Raw genomic sequence first — 12500 nt, 5'->3', positions numbered from 1 at the left:
GTTTTAAAAAGAAGGGGGTGTAACCAGTGGATAGGTTAACAGTGTTATTCATGGCAGCTTGAATTTTATCTAAATTCTTACACCAATTACGTTGGTCTTTGTCAACCAAAATGGCCAGAGCTGTGTTAATAGTCTGGTTATACCTTTCGACAGTGTTATTTTGGGGAGTGTACAAGGTATTATAATAAATATCTTTAATCCCGTATTTAGCAAGGAAATCTTTAAATTCTTGTGCTATAAACTGTTTTCCGTTGTCAACTATTACGGTTTTGGGTGTTCCGTAGGGTATGAAAATGTGTTTTTCCACAAGTTTGACAATGGCGGCGGCGTTGGCTCTTTTTAAGGGGAAGATCCAACAAAATTTGGTAAAGATATCCACAATGCTGAGTATATGCATGTGTCCAGAATAACTCCTGGGAAAAGGTCCGACGAGGTCCATAGATAACGATTGGAGGGGTCTATCAGCACGTTTGGGTTTTCCCATTAGGCCGGCAGGGGGTGCCGTACTATGTTTGTAAGCTTTACATGTTTCACATTTGGAGATGTAGTTGCGAACTTGCTTGAAAAGACCAGGCCAGTAATACTTCAAGGAAATCTTTTTATACGTCTTGAAGGTTCCTGGGTGTATAGAGTCGGGGGCACTATGATTGTTGATGATTACTTGTTTTCTCTTTTCGAGGGGCACAACGAGTTTCCAAGAGTAATCTTCAAGGATGGACAGTGGGGCCTTACAATTGCGATATAGTTGTCCTTCTTTTATAATAAAATTGGGAAACTTTTGTTGATTGTTTTTGCACCCTTCATAGATTTTAAGATACCATTCATCTTTTGTGGATGGGGTAGAGGCAATTGTATCGATGTTTAATGTGGCAAGTTCAATTCTTGACAGGGCATCTGGGACAATATTGTCCGCACCTTTACGGTGGATGACATCGAAAGTGTATTGGGACAAACGAGAAGCCCAGCGAGCGAGTCTGCCGGAGGGATTACTTAGAGAGATCAACCATTTCAAACTACTATGGTCTGTGACTACAGTAAATTTGCTACCGTCTATGTAACCGCGAAAATGGTGAACAGAATCCAATACTGCCAGTAACTCTTTTTCGGTGATTCCGTAATTTTTCTCGTGTTTATTCAAGGTGCGGGAAAAATAGGCTACCGGGTGTTCGCCATCGGGGAATTCCTGAGTTAGGACTCCACCGATCCCTACGTTAGAAGCATCCGTATGGAGGGTAAAAGGTAGTTCAAAATTAGGGCAATTCAGGACAGGGGCTGTTTGAAGAGCATTTTTTAAAGTCGTAAAAGCTTCTTCGGCTTCAGTAGACAAAGTTAATTGTAACTGTGTTATTGTTACATTTAATTGGTAATTGCAGAGTACCGATGACTGTCTGGGGAGCATTGTCCGCAGTTGTCACGAGTGTAGGTTTGGAAAAAACTTTAAAACCGTTGTTAACAAAAGGCAGGTGGGCATTGTTGCCAAGGCAACTAACAGATGCACCACTATCTAGTAGTCCAGAGAAGGGGACATTGTTAACGGAGAAAAGGGCATAAGGTCTTCCATCTTTAGCTTGTTTGCAACAAACCGAAGAAACATTTAAGGTCTGGTTAAAATATTTAATGTGTGATAACCAATCAGTCCATTCCTTAGACCTTGGTACAGAATGAATACCTGAGAGGTTATTATTTAGTTTTTTGGTTTTCTTGCATGAAAATTCGGTGGGGGTTTAGAGAAATCCACTTGAGGTTTAACAAAGTGAGGGTCTTGCAACCTTTCCATGTTATTTCTTGATTTTTTGAAAATTTCACGCAGTTCGTCGCGTGGAGGAGAACGATCCCTGGAGCGATGTCTCTTTAAGGTTCTGGGTTCTTTAGCTTCCAGAAATTTGGCCTGCTTGAAACAAGTGGTAGCTAGGTGACCTACTTTTTTGCAAAAGGAGCAAACTTTTTTGTTGTCAAATTCTGGTTTTAATCCAGAAGGACGGCTTGGTACAGTGATATTGTCCGTGGTGGTTTTGTTGTTTTTCCTGTCTTGGTGGGATTCCAAAATGAGGCAAACTTCGTTTAAATGGGCCAACGACACAATTTTCTGTGAGGTGATAATGTTTTCATATCTTTGTAGGAGGCCATCAGTTATAACTGGTAATAATTCGGCTTCCGAGACAGGGTGGGAAAGTTTGATGTTGATGGATTCGGCCCTCTCTATGAATGTTGCCACAGTTTCGTTTACTAATTGTTTAATGGATAGTAACGATAATTTAATTCTGTGTTGGGCCTCTGATTTGCCGAAGCTAGTGATCAGGGCTGATCTGAGTTTATTCCAGTCCTTGCATTTTGATTTTTGTATTCGGTGCCACGGGATTAATTCTGGAGATATTAGTTCTATAAAGTTTTTCTGCAGCACGTCAAATGGAACATTTTTAATTGAGGCCGTTTCTTCGATTCGGTCAATGAAATCCAGTACATCAGAAACACCGTTATATTTGATCTTCCAAGGAGTGAGATCGTATGTTTTTTCTTGTGCCGTGATGGGTGCATTGTCTTGTTTTACTGTAACATGTGTCCTGGTTTCTTTGTTAGAAACGGGGATTTCCAAAACTGGGGTATTGGGTGCCTTGTCTTCACTTGCAACGGATAGGTTTATTTTCCTGATGAACTTCTTGTTGAATAACAAAGCGTATGCTTTCAATGCTGACTTTGATTTGTTTAGTGGTGATATTCCTCTGTCTTTTAAGACGGCTTGTAGGTGTACTTTGGATAAGTTGTGTACATTGGGAATGACACCCATGTCCAAAGATGTAGCCATTCGATTGGAATTCATTGTTAAAAAATGGTTTAAGTCTTTTTGAAGAAAATTTGGCCAGGGGGACACTTTAGGATTTGCATTATTTAATTTTGTGGGCACTATTCGCACTTATATTCACTGCACTCGAGGAAAGGCACGAAAAAAGGCACAAAAACAGCACTTTAGAAGCGAAAAAAACACTTTTGATGGAAAGATTTTATATTTGCTTCATTTACTGGCACTAAATTGTGAGATTGAACACACGTTCTTATTATTGCGTCGAGAAAGCACTTCTTTGCAAAAAAAACACTGCACTTCTGAAGTTAATTTGAAACAATTCACTTAAAATCACTTTTATAACAGTCAATGCTGAAAAAAGAATATGGACAAACACCGTACCTATATAATTAATCGGGATAAAGAATTATTTGTGTTTTACAGGTTGTAGCTGATATATTTTTTAGAAATCAGCTTCGATGGGCCGTTGGGTGTATTGTGCTTTTTTTTTTTTTTTTTTTAAAAATCACTTCCGGTGTAAAAATTGGCTTCACAGTTCTAAATCCTGACTGTTATTATTACGGTGCAATTTATGCCGAAATTAAAACAGTGGGTTTGTTTTGTTTAAACAAAGAACACAGAATCTATGTTATTGAAGAAACATTATGTTCAAACTTTCGTTATCACAGCGTTTTGGCGGGAATTTCGTGCGTCTCTTTTATTCGTTCGAGAGGATTCCTACCGTTATTTTTTCGCGGCAAAATGCGCTTGACAACAAACAAAAGTTCTCGCGGCGAAAATGCGCTTGGCAACAAAATTGCATAGTACATGTTTTCAAATTGGGGGCAATCGTAAAGGCAATTTTGTGCAGTCGGGAAGGATATGTTTAAAAAAAATTCTGCCCTAAGTTGGTCGCCAGTGTCGCGCGTCGGACCTGGGGGGGGCCCTGACTTTCCCTCGGCCAGCTCAGAAGCGGGGGCATGAGACGTCTCTCTCATAGTCAGGGTTCGGGGTCAGCGCGAGGCTCAAGAATCCATATCCCACCGTCTACACAAAACACTCCCATACAACCGCTATCCCCAAATGAAAGAGGTTAGGTTTTTATAAATCAACATTGTATTTGAGCGGCAAAATGGACATTACATGGGTGAATGACAATAGAATACAGGTTGTTACATCCTAACTAGAATTATCATCAAAGGGTTCCCTAATCTCTCTCTGGGAAATAATTAACAGCTCTCTAGACCGACAGGCAGCGTGGACGAATTTAGGTTATTAGCGGACACATTCAAGGGTAATAGGAAATGTAAGAGACTCACAGCATGGTGTTGTCGGGGTATCCTGTTGATTGCAGGACTGTGCGCCGTGTTTCAAACAAACGGTGCCAGCCTGTCGATGTTCAAAGCGCGACATTGTCGTACATTTGGCTTCTCGACCGAGCGGTGCGAATTGGAACGCGGGCGCCGAAACGAACGCACGTCCAGCTAGGTCAGAGGTCGGCGCGTAAGAAGGGGGAACGAGGAGCTCGGTCGCCGGGGGTGGGGGGAACTGTAGCGGATCTTTTGCGCGTTACGTTTGACCCAGCAACTAGCCTGATAATTCCCGCTACTCAAGTTGGCAACTGTAGGATCTTTGCGCCTAAAATCTGTTATATGACACTATATATAATCGAAGTATTGAGTTTGCTGTCGTTAACCAGCGTGAGTGACAAATACTACCTGGATTACGGTTTGCTAAATTTGGAGGGCAGTGACCTGTTGTAACTGCAAAACATATATCGTACAAGTATTTTTGGTCCGTGCTCAAATTTTTCAATTCCTCTGCGTTGAGTTTGTGCATCTCAAAGTGTACTGGTGAATAATTTATAACGGTGTTTTTAGAGCTGCTTGAAAGAAGTTTTCCAATAGGTCCTGAAAACCCTTTAGGTCCTGTTGTAGCACCATCTAAGTGTTGAAACAAGTGGCGAAGGGGAAGTTCATTTGCATGCAGCTGACAGATAAACCATTGTAACGGATGACCTAATTCCAATTCCATGAATCTAATAGTTCCATTTTTTGCCTGTATTGACAGCAGTCCCATCACATCCAATCGCTGATAAATCATTCAAATTAAAACCGTTCATTTTTAAATGGTGTAACATGCTCTTTGCGAAGTTTTTGCCAGTTCCTGATGATGGTGTAACATGTCCAACATATTGAGATCCCGGCTCAGATAAAATGGAATAATGTTCTTCTGAAATCGTTCTCCGATGATATCTATCCCCTATTTTTTCCTGAGACAGTGTTTTATCCTTCCTTCCATCGAAATATAAACCTCAAATTTTTGTTGACTCCGACGACATCTGCCATGTTTTTATTAAAGAAGTGTGACACGTTTGTCTAGTTCGTCTGAGTTTGCTCCTATCAATCACCATTTTAGAGTCGTCTTCGGTTACTATGCCAAATCTTGTAATGTAGCACTTGCAACAGCTGATGCCGACCTGTCTGACAAACCATACTGATCGCAGATTCTGGCCAAAGTGGGGAGTTTTAACATCATACGGGAATTTTCTGGAGGTTGCGAAGAATGTGAAGAAAATGATTGGTTTTCATCAAAAAAGGGTTGACGTGGTTTTGTCGCTGATGCTGTAGATGAGCTGACCTTCGAAGCAAGTTCAGATAAACGAGCTTGCATTCTCATTTTCCGATATAATTTTTTTGTTGTGTCATTGTCTATTGCTCCCAGCATCATTTTTCTCGAGGATCTTTGGTCTTGAAGGAATGCTTGTTCTTTGGTGGGTACCTTGCGCGTCTTTTCGCAGGAACACATATTCAGATTGTTACATTTGCATGAAGCAATATCGAAAAGTTTATTCATTTTGATTTTATAAGAATTTAACTTAACATAATAATGCACACTTTTTTTGGCCAATTTTTAAGTTTTAAGTATTTGTTATAATGATCTTGGATCAGTTTCATCACTCGATTGTGTGAAACAATGGGAATAGAAGCGCGCTTCCAAATTCCTCCAACAATTGCAGATATAACACTTTTTATTTCGAATACTGACGGTTTTTTTGTAGAGTTAAGATTACGCTCATATCGTAAGAACAAATAATGTTTAATCACTTCTGAGACAGTAGGTAACACTTGAGAGTTCATTTCACTTGGTGCCCCGAATATTGGACATAAAATTTTGCTTCTCGTGTAATTTGCATTCATTTTCACAACAATTATATGTGTTAAAATTTAATCGGACAAGGATTCTAACACGTCTACGGTCAGCGGTAGCCGAAACGAAACTAGATGCAAGATGCAAGTCGCATCTAGTTTCTGCGACGAAACAATAGGAGCGAAATTATACCCCCCACCTCCACAGTGCTCACAAACTCACTAGAACAGCAATTTATGCAGTGTTTTTTTTTATAAAACATGTAATGTTCAATAAGGTAAATGCAATTGAAAGTAATGGATATTATTTTATATTTTTGAGACTGTACTCAGATTTTGGGAAAAAAAGGCTAAATTTACGTTTTTTACGTTACGAAATCGCTAGGTTGTTGAATGAAGACATAAGTTTAGATTTTTTTAAGTATTTTTACGAGAATATGAATAAAATTATGCATCTTTTGGCAGCTATTACAATACCGAGATTTGATTTTTGCAGTGTCGCTCCATGCTAATGTATAAGTGTATATATAGGGACGTTGCATAAGTGCATGACCACGAATCCACATAGAATTTGGAGGAACGACAGAAATTAGTTCGCAATATGCATTTTTTTAGTCAAGGTAGATGGAGGTCTGCACTAAAAAGTCGATGAAAAAACTTATATTTATTCAAAATTGCAAGTTTATTGGTTCTTACAAAAAACAAACGAGTTCTAGTTTCTAAACTTAACTAAAAATAATGACTTTGGATGTTGAAGCGTGGCACTGCATGTCCTCAGAATATTTTTCATACGATGGTACGTAATTACCGAGTGCTAATCGCAAGCACGATGACATATGTTCGTCAGTTAATCGATTGCGATATTTTGACTAAATTATCTTCATTTCAGAAAATGCAGACTCGCACAAGTAAGTTGACCCAAACATTGCGAATACGAAATTTGCCAGCTGTTCCAGAACACTCCGTTCAGTAACTCAGTCTGCTACAAGCTACAAATAAATAATAAGAAATTTGCCAGCTGTTCCAGAACACTCCGTTCAGTAACTCAGTTGCTACAAGCTACAAATAAATAATAAAAAAAAGGCATGAAAAATTTTCTCGAGATCGACTCAAAAAGCAGTCGAGATCGACCGTTTGAACACCCCTGATCTACAGTCTCTCGTGTCTAGGATTAACGAAAATGCATGAAGAATGAGTTAATGATGAATGTAAGTAAGTCTAAAGTAATGGTGTTTGAAAGAGAGAGTACGAAAACAGTGTGCAATGTAGTTGTTAATGAGGAATACTTGGAGCAGGTGGATGAATTTGTATATTTAGGAAGTATGTTTACGAGAGATGGGAAGGCTGACAGAGATTTTGAAAGAAGGGTAAATGCAGGTAACAAAAAAATGTCCAAAGAAGCGAATTTAGTAGTCCACAATGGAGTGCTGGTACCTGTCCTGATGTATGGAAGTGAGGCATGGAACTGGCAGAGAAATAATGAAAGTAGATTGAATGCTGTTGAAATGAGATCCCTGAGGCGTATGTGTGGTAAAACCATGTATGATCGTGTGAGGAATGTGGAAATCCGCAAAGAGTGCAAAGCTGATGTAAGCGTAATGAGTAAGATCAAGAATGGGACGCATATATGGTTTGGGCATGTGGAGCGAATGAGCGAAGAAAGGTGTGTAAGGAGAATATATGATGCAAATGTTAATGGTAACAGAAGTCGAGGACGCCCGAGGAAGACATGGCACGACCAAGTGAATCAGATACTTGAGTCGGACCATGTCAAGAGTCAGAATAATAGAAGAGTATGTATGAATGTGAACGAGGCAAGGAGTGTTTGCCAAGACCGAGTTGTTTGGCGGTCCGTCCTCTCTGCCTACCCCTGCGAGGAAACGGGAAACGGCGTGATGGTTAGTTAGTTAGGTATAGTCGAGTTTATTGTTTAAAATTCTATATATTTTTCTTCACATTCTTGTCATATTGAAACTCTAGCTGTCCTATTTATAAATGGAGGTGAAATTATATATTCAACAACATATAATTATAAATATGATATATTCATTTTTTTTTCTACCTTACAATTCCTGTTTTTTTTTACTTTACTCTACCGGTTTTGTTTTATATTAAGTGCTAAATTATAATATGAACTAAACTTGTCAATTTGACTGGCCTAAAAGAGGATCCATTCCTAGTTGACTAGTCAAAGTTTCCGCATGTTTTATTGTATGATTTTTATGTGAAATAAATTTATTATTATTATTTTTATTTAATAATTCACCTACACCCGCATAAATACTGAATTTATTTAATTTTGACTTCAATTTGTGATGGATTTAAATTTCCCGCCCTTTTGTAGTAACTCTAACTTGACCTTGTTGTAGGTAGAATATATGTACTCCTCTTCTCTTCTGTGACATTGCAAAGCGAGTGTATAACAAATGTACTTCTTATCAGTTAATAAAAGCAAATCATACAAAATAAGAGTTTATTTCTGTTTAAATCATTAATTTGGTTATCTGAATTACTTTCTAATGAATTATGTTGTGAAAATAAGATGTGTTTGCATCCAATTAAGATAAGAACAAAGGCTAATCTTTAAAACACATTTTTTTTCTGAAATAACAAATCAGGGGCTACCGGGATTTTAAACAATAAACAAAACAGTCAAGTCTTACTGTTACTTACAAAATATGTATTTGTCAGGGCCTGCGTCGTCACTGGGAATACTTTTTGAGGAGAGGAAGGAGTGAATGGTTATTGAAGAGACTGGGGAAATAAATACGGAGGCCGGAAAATCGTTCCACAGACGAGTTGTTTAATACAAGAACGAGTCGTAGAAACGACCCGTTCTCATGTGAGATAAATGTCAACCGTATACAGATGTTAAGCGCGCTTTTTAGCGTGTTTCCTGACTATGCACCCGGTGCTGGAGTGATCAATGACGCTAGTTCCTCAGAACATCAATAATTTCAACAAAAGTTGGCATACGACAATACTACCATAATCAAAGGATAAATAAAAATACGAGAAATGCGATTCGTGATCCGAATTCTGACCATTCTTTGCTTAAATTTCAAATACATTTTTAATATTTCAATAAAATATGATGGTACAAAATGGGTTAGATCCAAAATACACAGTTTTGTACTTTATAAACATGGCCCAACTTGAATACGAACATATCACCTGCCCATGTCGACAGTAAAGAATAAGATACAAATGGTATTTACCTGCTGTGGTGACCGCCCGCGCCAGTAGCAGCGCCAGGAGTGCGCCCCGCCACTCCATACTGTGTGCGCTAGCGCCCAAAGGAACCCCGACTGGCCCCGAGGTGTACCAACGAACTACTCCCCTATCCCCTGAGGAACCTGGAACAATATTATAATCATTAGTCAAGGCAGAGATTGCTTCCATAATGTGTGCACCAAAACACACCTGACTTGAACCTAAAATATAGAGCAAACTCTCCCCACAAGTATTGTCATCTTTCGGCAAAATATTATCTGGGAAGAAAGGAATCCAAACCTGTTAAAATGTATTTCCTTCTTTTTTATTCTAAATTCACATAAAATGCAAATTGTAAACCCAATTAATAGTGCCATAAAGATATAGACAAATTATAACCCAATATTTCGTACGTGCTGTAATGAAATCCATTTTGAGAAAAATCCGTATATATTCGCGTGGGTATGCGTGATTGCCACCAAAAGTTGATAGAATTCATTGTCATCGACAGCGAGTATATCTGCAGAATTGTCGATCGTATGTAACATTTCTAAGATTTGCATTCATTCATTAAATATCATCAAAAAAAAATTCAAGTAGATGTATTATTTTAAAAAATGAACTTCTTTAGTTTCAACGGCAGGATAATTCAACGAATTTGACTCAAACTTGTCATAAACTTGATTTTAATTTATTTTATCGCACACCTAGATAAAGAGTAGTACAACTCAAAATACCTCTTTTTTCAGGAACAGCAAAAAACATTTTACTCGATTTGTATGTGACCGATTAAAAATATTGTTTTATAATGTTGTATGTTATTTTACTAGGATATTTATTTGCTCAATTACTTATCATCAAATACACGTATCACTTGTTTATTAATTAATTTCGTAATATTTTAGTATTCGTGACTAAATCAGTGTTTAATAATTTTATCAACTCAAATTGCTTCCATATTGGTGATAAATTTTGAATTCATGCACTCTTATTCTGTATATTTTGTTCTATAATCTTCACTTAAAGAGTAGTGCATCTAAATTATATTTTGGATTTTGTATTATATAATCATAAAGTGAAACTTTTTTTTTCACAAAACATCTTTATTTAGGACCGGTTGTTTCGGAATATTTGAACAATTATTCAAATTTCAACGTTAATTTGCGAGTTCTGTGAAAGTCCTATTCAAGTTCTGATATTATATCATTATAGGCTAGTTGCTTGACAAAACTGAAATAATAACAGAACTAGAAAATATCTTTCACAGAACTCGCAAATTAACGTTGAAATTTGAATAATTGTTCAAATTCTCCGAAACAACCCGTCCTTAATATTAAGATAACAAACAAATGAAGACAATAACAAAACACAACAGGTTTAGGAAATGGCTTGGAAAATAAAATGAACACTTACATAATTCTATTTCGAAAACTATTAAACTTTGAATAGATTAGTTTGACATTTCTCTAATAGTTTAGGTGTTAACATCTTTAACCAGTATTTTAACATCATTAGTCTATAAATAACAGGAAATGTATTATTTTATTAAAAACACAGATCTTCTTTGATAATAAAATAAAATGTTTTCTGTTATCTTAAATTAGGTACCATAAAAAAAACTACATCGAAAAGGTAACAATAAAGGCATCTAAAGCACATAACTACTACATATCATTATTATATTCAGACTCACCGAGAGGATTTTAATTTACTAAATTAAATCAGACTTTTATTTTGAACCTTTTACCTAATATCTAATATATTATTATATAATCATCAAAAACATAACTATTCTGACTTTCTTTGAAATCATGTATACCTACAGATATAGGTCCTGAAATTTTTATTCTATACCTAGTGCATTTTTGTAATAAGAATCAACGTAACTCTGTTGAATAATTTTTTGGTTTTTGTTTTTGGTAAATTAATTCCATAGTGTCCCGCTTTTTATTGCCACCGAATGGTATTTTTTGCAGATAGGCTTGTCTCAAACTTGGAGAAAATTGGTGATTGTGTTCGTTTTTGATTCCTTACAAACGCTTTTTTAAAAATCGTCGTGAACCGATGTGAAAAGAAATATATATATTTTTTTATTGGTTTTCAAGCTACAATCCCGTTAAACTGCAATAAAGCAGTTTGTCAACAGGATGTTAATGATCAATTACATACATACACACATAATATTATTACTATAACTATACAATTAACACACCTAAATTAATATAAACTATCTCTATTTAGTAACCATTGTTTCAGCATATATCTCAATCTATTTGTAGAATCGCAATTTTTTATATTAATGGGTAACATGTTAAGCATTTTTGGCACGTTAAATTCTAGGGTTCGCCGTCCGTATTTATTATTATATTTTGGAACAAGCATTCCTTCATTCTTTGTAAACCTTGTATTATATTCATGTTCCACTTTACTTTTATAATCAGACTCAGATATATGTTGAATCAATATTTTGTACCATAATAAGGCCTGCACCGGTAATATTGTTAAATTCCGATACAACAATGATATGTTTCGTCTCTGTGAAAAAATATGTTTTTGAGCTAATAACTTAACCATAGAATTTTGTACTGATTGCAGGTGGTTTAAATTAGTTTTACAAGAGTGACCCCAAGTAGTTAAACCATACCGTAAAGTTGATTCTGCGAGTGATAGGTAAATAATTTTTAAAATATTCACCATTCATTCATTAAATATCATCAAAAAAAAAATTCAAGTAGATGTATTTAAAAAATGAACTTCTTTAGTTTCAACGGCAGGATAATTCAACGAATTTGACTCAAACATGTCATAAACTTGATTTTAATTTATTTTATGTTTTCGTTACCGGCGTCACGAGCGCACGCGAGAAAAGTTCAACGGTGGAACAACGCGTGACAACATAAAATCCACGTCACCTTTCTGTTTACTTTGACGATGGATAGTATGGCAATATTGCAGGATTCATACAAGTTGGTGCTGATAGGTGACAAGTCATTCTTCCATTGTAATACAAGCAACAGTGGCGGCTCGTTTCGTGGAACGCGCGACAACATAAAATCCACGTCACCTTTCTGTTTACTTTGACGATGGATAGTATGGCAATATTGCAGGATTCATACAAGTTGGTGCTGATAGGTGACAAGTCATTCTTCCATTGTAATACAAGCAACATTTTTCTACAATAAATAATGATCGTTGACTTTCAAAACCCGCTCCGGAATTTTTTTGAAATCGGTATACTACTCTAAAAACTGTTAAATAAAAATAGAATACCTTTTATGCCAAATATCAACACGTGTTTTTTTTTATTTTTAGAGAAAAATATGAATATATTTATTTTGTTTTCAATTGTCACTGCTGAA

General features: G+C 36.5%; 1 protein-coding gene across 1 annotated transcript in view; it reads right to left on the bottom strand.

The window, feature by feature from the left end:
- Positions 1-12500, bottom strand: part of pwn (calcium-binding EGF-like domain-containing protein pawn) — a 250346-nt gene that overhangs the window by 188981 nt on the left and 48865 nt on the right. Inside the window, exon 3 of the mRNA XM_089647752.1 lies at positions 9222-9284. The gene's annotated coding sequence lies outside the window, so the exon portion shown is untranslated. The remainder of the gene's footprint in view (positions 1-9221; positions 9285-12500) is intronic.

The sequence above is a fragment of the Hesperophylax consimilis genome, chromosome 27, assembly GCF_061612785.1.
Source record: "Hesperophylax consimilis isolate HC1 chromosome 27, BYU_Hcon_1.0, whole genome shotgun sequence".
NCBI classification, from domain to species: domain Eukaryota; kingdom Metazoa; phylum Arthropoda; class Insecta; order Trichoptera; family Limnephilidae; genus Hesperophylax; species Hesperophylax consimilis.
Note: the sequence above shows the minus strand (reverse complement) of the source record. Positions and strands in the feature narration are given on the sequence as shown.